General features: G+C 40.1%; 1 protein-coding gene across 18 annotated transcripts in view; it reads left to right on the top strand.

Annotated features, from left to right (window-relative positions):
- The window catches only part of MAPK10 (mitogen-activated protein kinase 10), a 318,269-nt gene that overhangs the window by 67,609 nt on the left and 229,456 nt on the right, over nucleotides 1–21,204 (top strand). For all 18 annotated transcript variants that reach the window (XM_043545070.1, XM_043545075.1, XM_043545072.1 and 15 more), the window contains one exon: nucleotides 1,547–1,659. The gene's annotated coding sequence lies outside the window, so the exon portion shown is untranslated. The remainder of the gene's footprint in view (nucleotides 1–1,546; nucleotides 1,660–21,204) is intronic.

Below are 21,204 nucleotides of genomic sequence, written 5' to 3'. Positions count from 1 at the left end.
TAACAAACAAATGCAAATTGGTTTCCTGCTTCTATCCATTCTCTGCTTCCCTTGCTACAGGTTCTCTGAAGCTCCATGCGACCCTGCAAGAAAAATACTTCCTCCCACACATGGTGGGTAGATTTGGCACTAATCCAAAACTATGATGTATCTGCTGCAAGCTGCTGTCCCCCCCGCCCCTCTTACTATAGTACCCCCACCTTGGGGACAGAGACTTAGGGGAAAAAGAATCTTTTAGAGTAACATAGTCTACTGTAATGTAGAAACCTTGTTTATTAGTAACTGAAAGCAAAATACTTCACCTTCATTACTGTGGAATATTAGATGTTAGGGTCGTATTCTTGTGCTTTGCACTGAGACACTGATTATTGAAGTACAAATGAAAGGCAATACTGTGAAGGAGAGAGGAAATGTGTAATTTTAATGGTACCGAATCTTCTAGTTTCAGAAGTTTATCGGATGGCAATAAAATTTTAGTTGGGTTGGTTACTTGAGATACAAAAGTCTTAGCTCAAGAGCATCACCATTATTATTGTTAGCAAGCTTTAAGAACAATCCCTTTAGGGTTTTTTTTAAGTAATAGGAGCAGAAAAAATTAATCAGATATGTTCAGTAGGTTCTGATGCTTTTCTCTTTCCTTTGCACAATGGTATCTTAAAAAAGAGGGTGGGGGTTGGCCAGCTTCTCAGCTCCTACTATGGAGTGCTCGGCACAGCTCCCGCAAAGGCCACTGGCTTCTGAGTGCCCTGACAATCCCCCTGACCATGCCAGGAGGTGGGATAGGTTAGGAACGGCTGCACTGGCATGATTCTGACATGGCTGGACATGTTGCCTTTAGGGCTGCTTTGCCCCACTTTCAGGGTTCAAAATGGATACACTAGAACACAGACTTTGGCTTTTGGCATATAACCAAATGGTAAAAACAAAAGCCCCAAGGGTGAAATCCTGGCCCCCTTGAAGTCAATGGAAAATGCACCACTGGTTTCAAAAGAGGCCAGGATCTCACCCTAAGGAGCCAAATACTGAATTAAGCATTAACTACAGTAGGATTGCATAGGATGTGAGTCAGTGTAAAGTTTGGCCCAATACCTTAAGATGATGTAAAAAGCTTGCCCCCTGTGATTAAGGAGTAACCTCTTCTCATAAGGATTTTTAATGTGCTGTTCTTATTATGCTGTCACAGTACAATCTTCTTTTGAGCTGCTTGCAGTGTGTATTTTGAATGAATGGTTAGAAAACTTTGCCTAAGCCTTAATGGGTTCATTGATATTGGACTGGAGCAGCCTTCCATATCATGTGACAAATACACGCGCAACCTATTTTGTTTGCTTAGAAATCCCCTCACTATGGTGATTATCTTATAAAAGAATCTTGTATCATACACACAAAATGGTGGGTTAATGTTGGAATTTTAATTTAATGAGGATTTTCCTTCCTTTTATGTTTTAGTCTTCATTTTTTGTGCATGGGGGTCAATTTAAAAACTCATGTTTAAAAGGTAAAATACAATGTTTCTTTCTCTTTGTTTTTTTTTTTCTGTGTTTAGGGCTAGCATTAGAAATTGGTACCAGCAGCAGGCCAGATTCAGCTATGGGAATTCAGGCATGAAGTTGACCCCTCTCAATCATTTCCTATAGATGAGACATAGGACAAGCTGTGGTGAGTTGCAATGGATTCTTTAAAAATACAACACACTCTTTTGAAAACTACTTAATACCAACATGTAGGCTGTTAAAGCTGTCATTTTAAATGCTGTCTTTTTGGTCATTTTTAGTCAATAGGAGTACAGAGCTGCCTTATAAGTCTGTCTTTTAAAACCTTTATTACCGCCGCACTGGAATGTAATGGCAATATAGTTTTGGAGGTGGTGTGAAGGCAGTACAATAGTAACATAAAAACCATGCATTGGTATGGACATGCGTATGCCATTGTTTATCATTTTTACCTTATGTATCTTTTTTTACTCTGAGGTGACTAAATACATCTCAGTATGAGGAGTGCTTAGTGGGATTTTTTGGACATAAATCCTATTTTCCTTGGTTTGCTGCAGCAGGATTTAGATATTTTTGTTTGGTACCACTAGGGAAAGAAAATGAAATTGACAGTAAAACTGACCATCTGAGCTGAGTGAAGTTCAGAAAATAAATAAGCAGCATGAATGGTGAAAGGCAAATAAGATTTTAAAAGTTCTTGTAATTTTACTAATCCTCCTGGGTGTCATTAGTAATGCAGGAAAGGAAGTTTTCTGAATATATCATTTTGATCTTGATGGTGTGTCTCTCTCTAAATTGATCCATTGGGCTTTATTTTAGGTATATGGCAGGAGGGGAAAACCTACTTAATTGTGTGATGCCCAAAATGATCACAAACCAGATTTTTATTTCCTGTGAATGTTTTAATTTTATGAGTAACCACATTTCTTTTGAAAATGAGCCAGTGTTTATAAAAACATGAGAACTATTTTTTTTTACCATAAATATGTTTGCTACTTGGCAAAGCCAACCCCCAGCCGACCATACCAGAAAGGTTTGTGAACTGCATCCTAGCAGCTTTGACAACAGCTACAAGTACAGCCTGCAACGTCTCCAAGATGAGTTGTCTGATCTGTGTGTTGTTACATCTCCTGTGGTTTTCCTTGAGGACCATACCAGCTCTGCAAGATGCAAAATCTTCACATCCTCTGTGATTTGGTGGAAGCCAATGGTCTGTGTGTGTGTGATCCAGGTCCCACTCTGTGCCTGGGGAATCACGTAAGCTCCACTCAAGAAGAGAGGACCTGAGTCTTCTCAGCTTGAGCTAAAAAGCCAGATTCTGTAAATAGGAGATGTAACAGACTCTTATCTTCTATAGATGAAGCATAAAGGGGTACACAAACACATGCCAGCCAGTGCGTTATGCTAACTTGTTTAATATAATAATAATAAAATTTGCAGTGTGATAGGATGGCCTCAGTATTGTTGGTGAGAGCTGCTGCAAAGGAATATGGGCTGGGGCTGAAATAGCAAACAGTTGAGGCAATTTGTTTCTGCTTGGGGAGTGGAAAGGGTGAGAGAAGAAAAACTGCCCAGTGGTCTTTAGCATAGTATTGTAATCTGCTTACCCAAAGGGGTTTTTCAAATAGGGAAACTGTGTGCTGGGTGGGTACTACAAATCAGGTCAGAAGTGTGGCAATTGGGATACTGATGTTGCCGATGCATGGATATTTAATGAGAGCAAGGTTCTTGAATGGAATGTGGGACTGTACTTCTGGTCAGGAAGGGTGGGGTTAGGGGAAGAATGAGTGGTGTTGGTTTCCAAGTTTGTGGGTTGCAGGCAAGTTTTGGGGGGAGGGATAGCTCAGTGGTTTGAGCATTGGCCTGCTAAACTCAGGGTTGTGAGCTCAATCCTTGAGGGGGCCATTTAGGGATTTGGGGCAAAAATTGGGGATTGGTCCTGCTTTGAGCAGGGGGTTGGACTAGATGACCTCCTGAGGTCCCTTCCAATCCTGATATTCTATGATTCGTGATCTTCATCATGAGCAGGCCATTCTGTGTCCATGTTAATAAGCACATCAGTCTTCATCTTTGTTTAGTAGGGAGCCAGTTTACATTGTATACTAAATTCCTCCAATCCAAAAAAGAGCTCTTAAACTATGAATGGGCAGTTAGAACTATGCAAAGTTCAGCTGGTTGAGTTTGTAGGCTTTCTCTTGGACTAAACTTTCTTTGGCTTACATCCATATGGGTCACAAACTATGGGTTTTGCTTTCAGCTTTAAATAAAGGAGAAATTCAGATGAAGCTGCTGTTTAGGTTGAAATCACAGAGTCGTGTGGTTTTCATCCAAGTTTGCTAAGAAAAAAGCCCAGATTCACTCAGAAGATGTGTGAATTTTACCACACTCTTGATGGATCTGGCTGAACATCAAGTTTTGTATTGAAAACTAGAAAAAGTCTGTATGGTTTCGATTTTGTAATGAAGGCATGTCACATCTCTAAAGGTTGTAGCATCCAGATAAGATACAGTTTGCAACAAATCAGTGCATGCACGCTCTAACCGGAAGACATTTTTTACTGGCTTGTTCATGGAGAATTGCAAAAAACTCTCATCAGAAGTTTGGGAGTTTTCTTATTTTATTTTGAGATGGAGCAGTGATATGTTTAAATTAGGGCTGTCAAGTGATTAAAAAAATTAATCGCAATCAATTGCATGATTAAAAAATAATTGTGATTAATCCACGCTGTTAAACAATAATAAATTACATTTATTTAAATATTATTGGATGTTTTCTACATTTTCAAATATATTGATTTCAATTACAACACAGAATACAAAGTGTACAGTGCTCATTTTATATTTATTTTTGATTAAAAATATCTGCACTGTAAAAAACAAAAGAAATAGTATTTTTCAATTCACCTTAAAAAAGATCCTCAAAGGGTTTCTTATCCTTCACGAATCTTAAGCTCAGTATCTTACAATATTTCATAACAGTATAAAACCCTTAATTCTATCAGTGGCTCTTTCTTTTTCATTGGTATCCTTATAAACGTTCAACACAGTAAGCCATATACTGATCTTGGTTTCCCTGGGTATATCTACACTGTAAAAAAAGACCCGTAGCAGCAAATCTCAGAACCCAGGTCAAATGACTCAGACGCACAAGCCTCGTGAGCGTATGGGACTAAAAATAGTCGTGATGACGTTGGGGCTCAGACTGAAGCCTGGGCTCTGAAATTTGGCGGGGAGGTGGGGGGTGGGTTTCAGAACCTGGGCTCCAGCCTGAGCCTGAATGTCTACGTTGCTGTTTTTAGCTGTGTAGTGTGAGCTGCCAAAGTCAGTTGACCTGGGCACTGAGAATTGTTGACATGGGTCGGTCTTGCAGTGTAGATGTAGCCACCAATATAAATATGGAGTAGCTCAAAACTTTGTACATGTTACCAGAGCTCAGATATCAGCATTCTGGAGTCATAGCTGAGAGCTGTAAAAACATTCTGGATACTTACATGTAGAAGAGCATGATTTTAAAGTTTAGACCCTGATTGTGCAACTTTTACCCATGCTAATACCTACTAATGTGCGTTGTCTCATTGAGTTCATGCAAGTTCCGTGTAATCACACTCAAGAGTACTACTCTAAGGTGAGCAAAGTTTGCAGAATTGAGGTGTAGTGAGATGCCTAGTAGCGGCAAAATCTGTCTGCATTTGCTTGTTCTTTTTCAACGGTAGCAAAAAGCTGGTATACGATATGAAGTCATACTAGGTTTCCCAGTTTGAGAAGAAAGATCTATCATTTATCAGATGACATTTCACTACTTCCTTAGTGGCATTGAGTCACTACGTTGTAAATCCTACCAATAATTTTTTTTAACATGAATGATAACGTATAGCATTCCACAGAGAAAAGCATGTTCCGTTCACAGGGATACAATCAACTCCATGCAAAGTCACCTAGAATACGGACATCATTGGTATGTGTAAGGGTCTGGCAAAAACCCCCAGCTCAAAATGGGGAACCACTGATCTTCTCCTGCCCACCAGAAAAGGATGCCTGTCGTTTTTCCACACTTTTGATCACAGAACTCCCGAAAGCAGCATAGATAGATCAAAAGTTGGTAGAATTATCACAAAACACTAGGACATATTGTATTGCCTGCTCTAGAGGGAAAATCTGGAGCAGAAGATAAATGTATAGCTAGTTTAGATAACTTGAGTTTTCAGTGCTGCACGTGAATAATATGTATAAATAAACACACACACAATATGTAATGTATAATCTCCACATCAACTGTGTAGTTTGGCGATATGTGATTTTTACACATCTGTTGTCCAACTGAAAAATGCAGCACTTGAGAATATTAGGTGGATTTTAAATATTTCCAGGAGGATGTGGGGACCATAAAATGATGGCTGTGTTAGAGTCCAATATAGTGTCTCATTTGTGATAAATACTATCTTACCCCAATATTGCTACCATTATTAGAGAAACTTGGTCTAGTTGTTTGAGCTTACAGTTGTTACAGGCTCTCTGGCTTTGAGTAGATCACATAATCTCTCTGTGTCTTAGCTTTACGATTTTTAAACAGAGGAGAGGGATAACATTTCCAAAAATTCCAAAATTTCCAAAAGTGAGTAGTGATTTTTGGTTGACAATATGAGGCAGGCTAAAAGGGATCTAATATTCAGAAGAGGAGTGCTCAGCTCTTTCTGAAAGTCAGGCCCCTTTAAAGTACCTCAAGTTGGCTCTGCAACTTTTATTTCTTCTGTCTCAATCAGAACTTTGGCCTTTTTCCTTGTGAGTTAAATGGCAGTGTTTTCTAGACAGTGATCAAACTATTCTTGCCTAATCTGATCAAAATAAGTCAAAAGGGTAGTGACAGAGAGAGAGAGAGAGAGAGAGAGGGAGAGGTAGTGTGTGTGGTTTGTGAAAATGATTTGGCGCCTGAGATTTTAATCCAAATAAATGTTGTATCTGAACTCTTTGATTCAAGTAATTAGTGACTTAGGTTGCATATATAAATATTGGTTAATGTTTCTAAAGGGGCTGTAGGAAGGATTGTGATTATACTGGTGGTGATTGTGAGTTGACATTTTAAAATGATTTTTTTTTTTTTTTTAGAAAAGTTGAGTACAGAGTAGAATCATTGTCCGGTCTTTTTTTCTGAATAGGATTTGGATATATTTACGTTTACCTCACAGCTTATGTTGTTCTAGAAGCAAGCAATGCAACATGTTCCATTAAATGAACTTTCTGGATGGATTTATTGCCCATGATGAAAATGTTGACATTCTCCAACGTCAAAAGCAGAAAAAAATAGTAAAAATGTCCTTTCAGAAATCCACAACAGACTGAAAAACAGTGACTAGGTGTCAGGCCGTGATATTTTTTCTTATCATTTGCTCGTTGAACTTGAGTGCACAGAGATTCACATGCCTGTAATGCTGATTATAATGGGGATTGCAGAGTATGCCGTTACAACAGGAGAGCAAACTGATAAGAGAAAAGGGAAATAAAATTCAGAAAAGCAAAGTTTTTTTTATTTTTTTTAAGTTCAGTTTTTGCCCTTATTTTAATAATCAGCCTCTTACAGGTGCTAGTTGTACAGACAGTTGGAAGCTGTGGTCTAGTAGGAAATGTAGGTATTTGGTCATATCTTGTGTTCATTCTTCATGTGGAACAAGTGTAAAATACACCCCAAAGGTGCGTAAATGACAAAGAAGGGATATGCTTTCTAGCGAGCTAACTTGTGGCCTTTTTGGGGGATATTGATGAAATTCCAGGGCCACATGACACCCATTGTAGTCAATCAAAGCTATATAAAACGTATACAGTACACAATGGTAGAATTTCCCCCAATTTTAAGGTCCCAAAAAAGACTCAAAATAGGTAGATAAAACCAGTTACCAGCTTACTTCCAAAATCAAATGTGCAAATGAGTCATTTGAAGCCAGTTGATGAACAGTAGAGTGAGTCAAGTCTCCATTCGTTTCTAGAGATGGCAGCAATACTTAAACTCCTCATATGGCCATAGTAATTCCATCGGATCTGAAATTTCTGCATTTCACAACTGGCAGATGTTTCCTCTTATTCTGTTTTTGCAACTGAGGATTAAAACCAGCATAAAATGAAGGTGAAGTTACATTAGGTTGTGTGCTGGTGTTGCGTACTGTATACTGGAGTTTGACAGTTCTGAGGTTACGTCAAATTGTAGTGCAATGGTGTATTCCAAGGTCTGATGTGCCTCGTTGTCAATAGTTCACAATGCCCATGCCTCCCATTGAAATCAATGAGCTCAATGTGATTGAATGACTAGTGCCCCAAGTAGCAGTCACCCTGAATAGTTCTAGGTTTGTGGGGAGGTGGCCCTGGCTGGGCCTCATTTTATCTTCTTCCCGCCCCAGGGCAGCAGTACCTGCTTAGACTCGGATGCAATTAAATGACTTGAGCAGTATTCAAAGAGAGAAGCAAAACCCAAATCTCTCTCCACTCCTGTACAATCTGTCTCCAATTTATGGGCATTGCAGAACTGGCAGTCAAACAGAGAGTAATTACTCAGGCCCTGTTGATTATTACACTGGGTGGAAAGTATCAAACCAGCCATTTCTGTGAGCTTTCTCTTTGGAAATCTGTGTTAAAGTTACCCCTGAAAAAGAAGGAGAATGTATCTATCAGCATATCTCTGGAATTTCATGTTGGCTTGTTTGTAATTTCACCTGGTACATTGAGGGCCAGATTGTGCCTAGTCCCTGCATGAGGGTGCCAGGGAGGGAGGGAGGGAGGTATGTGCAAGAATGTCTTACTGCTGGAGCAGCAGCCTGACTGAGAGGGAGTACTTTGACTCTTCCATAGGGCTAATGTTCCTGTTAGCAACAGGCTCTGCAAAGGAGGAAGGAGGGACAGGGAGGTCTTTGAGCCATTACCCTTCTGAGGCATTATGGTGGTTTTGGGAACAAAGCCTTCCTGAGCTCCTGTTGATATATCCAGGGGTGAAAGTAACTTAAAGGACTTAGTGGTACACTGGAGTCCTGAGCAGGAGGCGTGGCCTCAACCAGAAGAGGCGGGGCCTTTAATACCCAGACCCTTTAAATCAAGATTTAAAGGCTCCACGGTTGGGAGCCGCGGGCCCTTTAAATCACCCCTGGAGCTACCAGTTGCAGAGGCAGCTGGGAGCCCCGGGGCTCAGGGGCAATTTAAAGGGCCTGGAGCTCCGGCCGCTGCTACCGCAGCGGATCTTCGGGCCCTTTAAATTGCCAATGGAGTCTCAGGGGCTCCCCGGCTGCCGCTGCTACCCCAGGGCTCGGGCGGAGATCTAAAGGTTCTGGGGCTCTGCTGCGGTAGCAGCAGCTGGGAGCTCCTGGCCTTTTAAATCACCACCAGAGCCCTGCCGCCGCTACCCCGGGGTAGCAGCAGTGCGGCTCAGGAGGTGATGTAAAGGGCCCAGGGCTCTGGCCGCTGCAGGGAGACTCGGGACCTTTAAATTGCCAGCCTGGGGAAGCCGGTCCGGTCCGGAATGGCGTACTGGCCGGTACTGACTGACTTTCATCTCTGACTGTATCCCAAGCACAGGGTAATGCCTATAGGCCCCAGTAGAATGCCACCTGTGTAGCTGTCGAGTCCCATGGCTTTGCATTGTTGTTTTACCAAGCAAACATGTAAATGGTTTCGTGTTGACAGTCGTTCCATCCAAAACATCACTATCTATTATAGGGACTCTTTAGTACTGCACTTGGGCATCACCTTATTTAGCCAGTACAGATGGGCAAACGAAGGGGTGAATATAAATAGTTAATGGCTCAATCGTGCATCCTGAGGCTACCCAATGCTCCTATTGAAATTAATAGATTAGTCTCAGCTGTATTAATAAATGGGAGACCTTAGTTTGAGGAGGAATACTTATATATATATATATATATATATTCTAGAGTGAACTAAATTTGAACAGCTGCAGCTTTGCTTTCTGAGACACTCTTGTTGAGATTTTTGTTTTTATTGTGGTGATGGTTTTCCAAACTTCCATATTCTCTTTCAGTAACTATATTGCAGGCTTTCACACTGGCTTGGAAATGAAGGGACAGATTCTACTTCCTTCATGTGCAGAATTCTCATTTATTGCAATGTCAAGATCAAGGGTAGCCTATGATCCAAACTCTGCCATTAGTCCTGCAATCAGATTCCACCTCCATGGATTAGGTTGCAAGATTGTAGCCTGCATGAAAATTTAATGGAAGCTAGTGGCATCCTGATAGGCAGTGCATTGGGTCAAGAGCAGAACTCGAATCAGATTGAGACTCTGACAATCATGACCTGGTTCCCCCTTGCTCCAGGAGGAATGTAATCAGTGCTAGCCCTGTACCTGGCACAGCTACTCCCATTGGTGTGCTGGTTGGAGCAGGGTGGGGGCATGTCTGTGGAACCAAGTCTCTCATCACTCTCCCTTCCCACACCCAACCAACCCACTTTAATGGGGGTGGGGGAAGTAACGCCCTCATGGGGATTAATTTTTCTCTGTGCTGCTACTCACAATATGAGTAGCCCTTGCAAGGGAGTAAGGGTGTGTAAGGCACCTTCTTACTCCCTTGACCATCAAAGCCAGTAGACACAATAATCCATAATCCTGTATTTCTGAATTTCCCGATCCCTGTTGCTCAAGTTGCATTGAAGTTGATTTACTAGCCATACTTATAACTATCCCCCTTTCTTGAGATAAAAAAAAATGCAAATAGGTTCCTGAAAATGTAATTGAACAAGTAAGAGTCTCTGAAAAGAAATAGTCATTGGTAGGAGAATTTTAAGATTATTCAAAATAATTTACTGTCCTAAGCAAAATGTTCTAATGTAGGTTAAACAGAACACTTTTACTGACTCCTGCCTTTATTTTCAATCCCTTCCCCAATAATTTACATATGACTTACTGCAGAGAAGAGTTAACATCCACTGTTTGGCTTTATATTTTGGGATAATCTAAATATACTTAATCCCCAAACATAGAAAGCTCAAGCAACAAAAAAGAAAAATTACACACACATTTAGTTCTGCTGCTGTTGTTGGAACTAGTAAACAAATTCCTCTCTGAGCTTTTCCTGAAATAGAGCTCCACAGTGTAATTGCAAATTATAATATCTGCATTAATTTCAGGTTAGATTTCAGTCATCAGTTCATGGATAGATATTTTTATGGCATTATGAATGCTTGATTTACAATTGTATTTAAAATTAACTTGGTTATACTTTACCAAATTGTATTAAGAGAAATAGCTTTCATGTCATACAAATATGGCCACAAGCTTTTGTGGCTATCGTAGTGGCAATAACCTATATAGCAGTTGATAAGAAAAATTTAAATGCAGTGAATTCTTCTTAATCTAGCAAACCTGTAGCACAGTGCATGGATTTTCCTTTTGTGTACCTGGGAACAATATAGACATAGATGTATTCACTTGGCTTTGGCCTTTCTTACCCTTGGGGAATAGAATAGATCTCAAAAGTTTCTTTAGTGACTATGAATTCATGTCACTCCTGCCATCCTCTGCAAACAAATGAGCACACCATGCTTCTAAAATGTAAGGTCAGAGCCTCAGCTGATGTAAATTAACATATTCCATTGAGTCCTGTGGAATATTGGTGGTTTATACCAGCTGAGGATCTGGCCCTTAATTTCAATTTAATATTACTGTTTTAATGTCTTGTGCAGATGCTCAAAAATCCATATATGTGCTGTCAAAGCCAATATATATCACTTTTGTGGTATGTTTAGTTACAAAGTTTCTGGGATTCTTCTTGCTTTTCCCATAGTTTTCCCTGAATGTTACTACATTCAACGTGCCCCATGTTGCAGTGACCCTGGTAAAATATTCTTTCTGGCCGTCAACATTATCTGTAGCAAAGGCCTCTTGTCAATTGTAAAACAGTATTGTCAATCCCAAGTATTAAAACAAAAATGATGGGGTCAAGGCTTAAACCGCCCCTCTCCCCCATGAGATTGGCTTAAAAAGCATGAGATTTCTTTTTTAAAATTGTGTTTATTTGCCTTTTGGTTTCTGGGCCTTTAGGATACTCTTGGATCATGTCTTCTAGCTTTTTTTCTGTAAGTATGAGGGCTCAAACTTTTGGCTTAAAAAAAAAAGCTTCTCATATAATCAGATGACTTCTGAAATTGTAAGAAAAAAACACTTGATCGTGTGAAAATAACAATAAAAATTGAGTAACATTGAGTAAGCTCTTCAGGCATACCCTACAGGAGTAGCCACATGTTCGTTATCAAACTCCACGGTCATTTCCCAGTCTGATCTGGGAAATTTTCTCTGTGGCAGTTTCTGTTTTCTGGCTTTCCAAAGTCCTGGCCTGGACCCCATGTTACAACCATGGTTGGTGTGAATGCCTTGAAAGTTAAGGAAACTTTCAAAAAGCTCGAACCAAACCGCAAAGATGGAATAATGACCTCCAAACGGGCACTTGTCCGTGATATTTTGTACTAAAAAGAACTTGCTGCTGATATTGAAACTCTGTGCCCAGTTCTATGATTCACATGCTGCCAAGCCCTTCATGTGCCACTTACTCACCCCCTCCTCTCTCTCTCTCTCTCTCGCTCTCTCAGAGGAAAGAACACTTAATAAATAACCTGAAGATACCCAGATGACTGACAGTTTGACTGCTGCCGGAAACATAGCAGTTCTTCCACTGTTCCTTTGAAAGCTCTTAGGACACTGCTACCCTCTATTTTGTTTTGTAATCTTCGCTTGCTCCTCTTCCCCTCCCCCCCCCCAAAAAAAAAAAAAAAAAAGGAAAAGAGCAGGCATAGTGGGCTTACTGACTTTTTATTCCCTCCCCCTGCCACCAGGTATCTTTGGGAAGAGAGAAGTCTGTCCCCTGATTCTGTTCTTGCTATGTACTGTACATGCCAATGACATTCGCACTGTGGCTGCCTTCACAGCACCTCATCTTAAGGGCCTCATCATGCTGTTATTGAGATCAGTGGCAAAACAACATTGAGCCCTTAATCTGTTGCTCCCAGCCTTCAGTAACTAAGGGAAAAGAGTAAAATCAGGAATAAGAGAATTGTTTTTTGGTCTAAACCATTACACAAGTTAGCATCTGAATCAGTCTCTCAGATTCTAGAATGCATATGTATCAAGTAAAAAGAAAAGGAGTACTTGTGGCACCTTAGAGACTAACCAATTTATATGAGCATAAGCTTTCGTGAGCTACAGCTCATTTCATGTATCAAGTGCGATTCTGTAACTGCTACATTTATGAATATGACAAATGATTCTGCCTGTAAGATGGCTATTCCATTAATTGCTTTGGAACTATTAGGATCACTATATATTGTTAAAAGTTGAGTAGAATTCACACGCTGGGCCAGATTCTGAGCTGTCGTAAATTGGAGTGGCTCGATTGTCTTCAATTAAGATACGTTGACTGCTCCAGCTGAGGATCTGTCCCATTACATTATTTTTTTTTAAAAGTCTTTAAATATAAGAGTGAAGATACTTCTAAACTCCTTAAGAGTGTATTCCAAAACTTCACAAGCATATATAAAATTGTATAATATTTATGCTAAACTCCCAAGATTTGCAAGGAGATTACAAAATAGAAAAATCAAATATCCCAGCACAAGTGACACTGAAATCTTTATAATAAAGCAGTAGTAATACTTTGCATTTATCTGATACTTTCTAATAGAAACTCTCACAGTATTTTACACGCAACCCTTTCATTACCGGTAAATATAAAACAAGTATGTGAGCAGATTGATTTTAAATGGTCTTTCTTCATGGAGGAAGTGCTAGACATGGGAACCAAATTTTCTGTCTTGCAATCCTGTGCCTTAACAAGGCTATTTTTCTTCCCTAGGATACCATCTGTGTCCCATCTCATCTCTCCCTTTTCCATTCCCTTCCTCTCGAAATTAATTTTTAGTTTCACCCTCAAATGATGAATTGCTTTTTGAATCTGCCCTTGAAAATGTCAAATGGTTATTTACTTTAAAATGTATGCCCAAAGTTATGCCAAATGGAAATTCTAAGAAAGCAGTAGCATTCAGCTTTTGAATTATCACGAGGCATCCTCCTTTCCAAAATATGTTGGGTGAGACCCTCACGATTGGTTCCCTGCTGCCCAGTGTGGCACAGGGTGTGTACACAAAGGTGACTGTAAAATTAATCCAGATCCAAGCAATTTTATCAACAAAATAACCTGAAAATTCCCAGAGTGAGGAAAACCTCAGCACCGATTAACAAATCTTCCTACCACCTGGAATAGTTCCACTGTATGAGGTGTTGCAAATGCTGTGGTGAAGGTGAAGCTACCTTCACTTTCCTCTATGCTTCTTACCCAGGAACATTATCTCTAAAATTATTGCATAGTATAGTCCATCAAAGTTCCCCAGGATGTTCTTGCAAAATAAGGCTTCAGATGCAGGCATCCAAAGTAAAGATGGGTATTTAATTTTGTTCACTGAGTAGATGGGTGGGAGGGGAAGAGAAAAAGGAAAAAATGAAGGGGACTGTAGAATTATCTTAATTCTGGAGAATTATCTTAATTTATCCCCTTTTGATATGCGGTGCATCTGCATTTAATACTCTAATGGTTTCCACTTTGTTATCCATTTTCGAAATTTGAAGCAGTATTATTACTCTAATGCCTGGATTCTCAACCTGGGGGTTGGGAATAGGTACAGGGGACATGGCATCCCTTCCTTTCTTCATAGAGGGGAACCCTGAACCTTCTTTGTGTTGTAACATAGAGTTGTGGAATGGAAAAGGTTGAGAACCGTTGCTTCAATGGACTAGCACACAGGAAGATAACTAACTGACTGAGTGGCATTCTGTGTTCTAAATGTACAAAGAGGAAAGTAGAATTAATCTTAAAAAATAGCATTATTTTATTGCCCTATTATGTTGGATTAATATGGAAACATTACATTAATAATGTTAGTCTTATTGGAATATGGAGAGTTTTATGCTATTGACCACACCTAAATCTCATAATGTTTACAATAGGTGTAATTAATATATTACTACCACATATAAAATGGCAATTGCATTTACATTCACAGTGAATAGTACCTCTTGCTAGACTTCCTGCAGGTGCAGTAATATAATTTTCTCCCCTCTATTATCATACATGAATAATAAGTAATGGTGTAAACACACTCAAGTTGTTATCCTATCGTCAATGATAGGCATTATGTTAGAGCGATTTCTTTCCATTTACATTAAAAAGAATCTTTGCAATAAAAAGGATCATTTAGATCAGAAGTGCAATAAGTTGTCAAAACTCAGTTTTAATAATTAGGTCTTTTATAATTGAATGAGTTAATGGCAAACTCATATATAAAAATTAAATATTTTCATTGTAATATATGATGTGAACACATTCTATTGTTTGGGTGCAGCCCAAAGTGAAGCTGCCTATTTAGTAAAAGAGTAGAGACTGCCATGAAGTGATGATATTTGCCATTGGAAAGTGGTTCGTGTTGCCTCAGTATTACCGGTATTTGTGGTTCCTGTACTTAATTGCTTTTGAATGGCAAATATCAGTATTGTAATGGTGACTTCTGTATATTACATTCAATAAATATTATTATTCAGTGTAAAACAAAATGATACAACTAATGTATGTTGTTGCAATGTTCTGACTGAGATCTCAGACACTAAGTTCAGGGAATTCAAAATGGTTTCCTCAGAGCCACAGAATTAGGCCTCTTTGCACGTATGCAGTGTTTTGCATTATTTGATATTCTGTTAAATTGCGTGGCTTAATTTTCTACCATAATGGAGCATTAAGATTGTTTGTTTATTTTCATTGGATTGTCTTGCTTGCTTGCTAAGTTTAAAAAAAAAAAGCCATGGTTTTTATTGCACATTCAGGTTTCTCACAGTATATCAGATTTGAAATAAATTAACTGAATAAGTGTATTTGTTCTCATGTGTATGGGATATATTCACTGAGATTCCTAGAAATGCTAGAAAAAGGAATCTGTATATCTGCTCTATGCACCCTTGAAATAACTTAAAATACCTCAGAAATAACTCTGTTGATGAAGAAGTACAATTTAATGTAATTTGCCATAGTAATCCAGGTAACTTCAGAACTCGTACTTCTCCTCTATTAAATCCACATCCTTACAATTCCTGCTATTGATGATTACTGCAGGTGGGGGCAGATGAGCTTTGCAATGTGTAATGAGCACACACAAGAAATAGCTGTTCATTGCCTCATTTACACTTTCATATTTTTAAAGTATTTCAAAAGAAGGAGAAAAAAATAAGATTAAGTTACCTGTCTCTCTGTGGGAATTTACTGTATAGTTCTTTTACTGCGCTGAGCCTTGTTGTTTGGATAAGGTGTCACCTAATAATGACCTTTTTCAATAGCACACATGCCAACTATCCTGTGTAAGACTGTCTCTCTCTTTCAGCAATCGATTGACAATTTTCCCACTCAGTCTTAAATTAATGTAATTGAATGGAAATAAAGGCATGTGCCATAAAGATGTGGTAGGGGTAAAAAGTGAGTTAGAAAAGGTCTGAGTTTGGAAGGGGAGGAGCTGAAGCTCTGGTGCATGCTCCCTTTTTCCTTGGAACACTAGAGAAGCTCCTTCATGTTGACTCCGCTTGGTCAGAACTCTCTGGGAAAGAGGAGGTGGTTCAGGGAGAAGCAGAAGCCTGGCAGCAGCTGCCTTCTGCATGTGCTTCCCTTGTGACTGTAGAAAAGTGTAAGTTAACACTGCTAGCAGCTGTACTAATTCTCCCTTCATGCTTGTTGGCCCTCGAGGAGGGCTGTTGGGGACAGAAGAGACAGCTAGTAGCCCCAGGCTTTCTCAGGAGACTGTAGTACAGTGAATATGTGAGGATATCCTTCCACTAGTGTGAAGTGTTCTTGCATCCATGTGATTGTCCCTCTGCTTTCCTTGTAGATCTTAGAATATAGGAGGTATCCAGAACTCAGCTCTCTCTTCTCCATGAGGCCATAACCTGCTCCCTACCTTATTTATGAAACTCTGAGGAGAACCTTGAGGGCTTTCTAGCTGAGGCTTCCCCACCTGCAGAGTTTTCTGTAAGAGGGGAATGGCTGGACCTATAGTTTATCAGTGTGAGCAGGTGTATTCTGTTCATATAGCTGATGCAGTGGGAAGTGATGTCAGTGAGTAGAAAGTGAGGAGAGGAAACAAATTTCTGGTATCCTTCTCAGCTGACACTGAGATGCTCTATCTGCTTAAATGGCCAGCCCTCCGTCAGTACAATCCCTGAGCACCTCCAAGATATTTATGCATTTATCCTTCTATCTGTGTCAGGTAAGGAAAGATGATTATCCTCGCCTTGCACATGTGGAACTGAGCCACAGTAATTAAGGAATTTCCTTAAGGTTGCACAGGAAGTCTGTGGCAGAGCCAAGAATTGAAATCAGACCTCTCCAGTGCCTTATCCACAAGACCATCCTTCCTTCCTAAAGCACATTCCCCTGGCACTTGATTTGAAGGAGAACATTTTCATAGGGCAGCAGTGGAGATAGATGAAGGGAGCAAAGAAGGAAGGTGTTGGAGAAGAGAAGAAAAAGGGTTAGAGGACAGAGGAAGAAGAGCAACCTCTAATGTTAAAGAAGAGGAGAGGAGAAAGTGAAGAGCAAAGAGGAGGGACTGTGGCACAGACCATGTTTGTTTGTCCTGGGCTGTGATCAGGTTGTCTTCATTCTTTAGGTAGTACCATGCCACTGATAGTACTAGTTTCAGCAAGAGACCTCCATATAGTTGACCCCATATTTTTGAAATAAATACTTGCGTCTTGATATGTCTTGTTGCCAGGTCTGATACAACCCTGAGTTAGAGGAACCCTCTACTGTCTGTGCAATAGTGCCTGGGGCAAAGGAGGCGCAGTGTTTTTAAAGGGTGCTCACATAAGAGAAAATACAATTTTTGCTAATATAGTATTAAGCCCTTGCTATTGAGGTTGTTTAGCAGGAGGAACACTGGAGCATGAGACCTTGGAAAAGTCTACCTACTGAGCAGGCAGAATTTATCAGTATTTAAAATTGCCATTCAATATGCAGGTTGAATCAAGCCTGGAGAGTGAAGGTAAAAAAGTAAACAATGAAGCAAACCTGTTCAGTTAATTCTAAATCAGCTAAATCTTTGCTTTCTGGAGAAATCATCCATAACCGAAGAGAATTAGCGTAAGGAGAACATGAGTAGAAAGAGGGAAAGTGAGGAGGAGCTCTCTGCAGAAAGAAGCTGAATTAACTTACACTGAAATGTCACAGGGACTGTGCTGTGATACGCTATTGCTTAGGGCACAAAAGGGTAGGAAGAGGGAGGAGAATGGGGAGGCTGCCTATGTGCTTCCTCCATTTCAGAACAGCTGTCAGTGCTACAGCTTCAATGATACACAGAGGTGACCCACTGGCACCTCACTTGGAATGTGGCAGTGTAAAATGGTATCTTGCAGGAAAATAAAAAAAGGACTTAAGGCTCACTGGTTGCAGGGTCCCTTAGCAGTACTGCACAACCCCTTTGTGGGCTCCTCAAAAGTACAAGGAGGCTTCTGTGAGCACAGGATAAATGGACCTTACAGAGAGTGTGGGAGTTCCCCCCGGACTTTGGCTAGTCCCCACCTCAGAAAAACGGTGCACCTTCTCCCTCGCCCCTCTTGGCCAGGCCGCTGTTAATGTGATAGTTTGTGGGAATCCCAGAAGGCATGAGAAAATTTTGCATCCAGTGCTCTTTTCCCATAATGGATCCAGACATCTTTTTTTTTCTTTTTAAGCCATCGTTTTTAGCCTTTGAAATCTAGCACAAGTTCTAGTTCTGCTGAAACACTGTAGAGAATGAATCTGTCTCTCAGCTACCCTGGAATCCTGTTTGCAGATGTTTATTGTTGGTTTGTACTGGGGAACATCTATTTATGCATCTGTTCCTATAGATCAGGAGAAGGTGGTGTTGGGTTTTTGTTTTTTATTTTTGTTTTGTTCTAAGTGTGAAGTGTTTCCTTTGGTGCAACTTCCCCTGCCCCTGGGAGCCATAGTGCCATCTCAAAACGAAGGGAATTTTGGATAGCAAGTGGGACAGGCACTCTGCTGCAGATGTGATTTTTAAAGAGTCATTGTCTCGGCCTCTGATAGTTATCCTATTTTAGAAGGATTTATAAGCTAGGGCCTCATTTAAGCAGTTTTTATGGTGATTTGTCTCTTCAGAGAAGCTTTGAAAGGATGGGGTGGGGGGATTTTTCCATTGTTTGAAGATGAGTCTGTTTTATTTGCATTTATGTATGTTGTATAAGTGGCAGAATTTATGTTCTGTAAGCCTATTTACAGTAGATTTAGGAAACATCAGGATTTGTTGAGATATGTCTTCTGGCACATTTGTTACCTCAGGATATTTGCCTGTTCTTGCTTAATTCCTTCATTGTGATGTCTGTAACCTCCTCAGAAGTAGATTATTTTGTGGAAGTACTAGAAGCCCATTTTAAAGTACACTGTTCCTTTTTTTTATAATTTTTTTTCATGTTTAATGGAATGAAAAGTTGCACTGTTTGTGTATGTTTGTGTACTTCAGTTTATTTGGAATACTTTGTTTTATTTGATATCTCCTACTTCCCTGTCTCCCTGATTATAGTGTCACATTCTGAATGGGCTGTATGCCTATATAATGCCAGATACACTAGAGCTATGGTGTTTCGCTGCACAAGTGGGGTGGACAGCCAAATGTAATGTGCAGTCCACTTTGTGCCATGGAGGAGGTCTCCAGGGTTGCTCTCTGCATTGTAATAGGGAGATAAGGAAAGAGGGTACACTGGGGACATGGCTTATGGGTGTGTAAGCAAAAAAAAAAAAAATCCATGTTCTTATATTGGAGGGACGTTAGGCTGCATCTGCTACTTCCTCCACATACCCTTCAGGAACTGCCTGAGTTAGAAGCTCCTGAGGCACATATTGAGGTTGAGGATTTCTTCCCTCACCCCAGCTGTGATTTAGCACCACATTGGGCTAGATCCTGAGCTGCTGAGTGGCCACAACATCTTAGGTATTGAAGGTGCTGAATGCTTTGCAGGAGGAAGACTTATTTTCCTCAGAACAAAGCCTTTATGCTCAGGCTTGCTGTTTTTCAGACCCACTGTCAGGTCTTTTACATTCTCTCTCCAGGCAGTGCTCTAACGACCTAATCCTCAGAGATACAGAATGTCCTCAATTCTCACTAGAGCTAGTGGGAGCTGGGGATGCTCAGCACCTTGCAGGATTGGGCCTTACATTCCTCTGAAGACCCCACGCATGTTACACTTTCCTGTGCTTCAGGCTTCATGTGTCCATGAGAAGGACATACAGAGGTAAAAGAAGACAGTCAAAAACAGCTGCATGTTAGCTGAGGGAAGCATTTGCCTTTCTGGCATTTAAGCAAAGGGATACAAATCACAAGCACCTTTAAAATAAATAAATAAATAAAGTTGAAGCCCAACCCTTTGACTTTCTGTTTACATGCACAGGAAACTTACATAGCCGACTACCTTAAGAAATATGTTCTAACCTGCACTGCAGCAGGATATATGGAGTAAATAATTAAAGCTGCCTCTGTGAAAAACATTCCACAGCAGGAAAGGAATCCTTCCCTAGAAGAAAAAACCTAAATCATACAATGAGGAATAAAAAAAGAAAGCAAGCCACCATAAATAGTGACACAGGGAAGTGAAAGCCACCTGGAGTGTTAAAGGCTCAAATCTTAGGGGGGGGGGGATGGGGAGTGAGCATTTTGTTGTATCTGCAAACTAATAGCAATTTCAAAGCTAAGCTCTCCCTTGGTATTGCTTGCTGATATTTTTACAAATGTCATCACGGTATTTATGTAGTGTGTATGAAAGTCGCTAATGCAAAAGTCAATATGCTATGCTCATTGATCAGCAACTTGCATACTTTATCAAGTCACTTTGGCATATAAGTGAAAGCCAGCAACTTTCCATCACAAACAGAACATGTGCATTGCATTAGCAAAAAGGCAAAGTGAGTGACACAGTCATACACTAAGTCCCAGATCAGGCAGGTTTGTTTTATTTTTGCTTTTTATCTAGCTGTCGTAAAGGGCTTGGTTTGGTCATCCTTAATAATGTTGGTTTCAGAGTAACAGCCGTGTTAGTCTGTGTTCGCAAAAAGAAAAGGAGTACTTGTGGCACCTTAGAGACTAACCAATTTATTTGAGCATAAGCTTTCGTGAGCTACAGCTCACTTCATCGGATGCATCCTTTTCTTCTTAATAATGTTGAGACTGGACCGTACTTTGCAAATAGTCCAATTATTCATCAGTGCAACACTTACAAAATAAAATACAGCTTAATGTTGTGTAAAGATGTAAGAACAAAGCCCACAGGAAGTGGTGTTGTTTTTTAGGTCTGTCAATCACAGTTAACTCACACGATTAACTGAAAAAAATGAAACACGATTGAAAAAATTAATCACAATTAATTGAAGTTTTCATCACACTGTTAAGCAATTGAATACTAAGTTTGGTGATCTTCCTAAAAACACCATCCTGGCCACAACGGATGTAGAAGCTCTTTATGCCAATATTTCACATGAGGATGGACTACAAGCTGACAAGAACAGTATCCCTGATGAAGCCACGGCACACCTCGTGGCTGAGCTTTGTGACTTTGTCCTCACCCACAACCATTTCAGATTTGGGGACAACTTATACCTTTAAGTCAGCGGCACTGCTATGGGTACCCGCATGGCCCCACAGTATGC

The sequence above is a fragment of the Chelonia mydas genome, chromosome 4 (genome assembly GCF_015237465.2).
Source record: "Chelonia mydas isolate rCheMyd1 chromosome 4, rCheMyd1.pri.v2, whole genome shotgun sequence".
NCBI classification, from domain to species: domain Eukaryota; kingdom Metazoa; phylum Chordata; order Testudines; family Cheloniidae; genus Chelonia; species Chelonia mydas.
The sequence above is the reverse complement of the archived record's forward strand: the minus strand, read 5'-3'. Positions and strand labels throughout refer to the sequence as shown.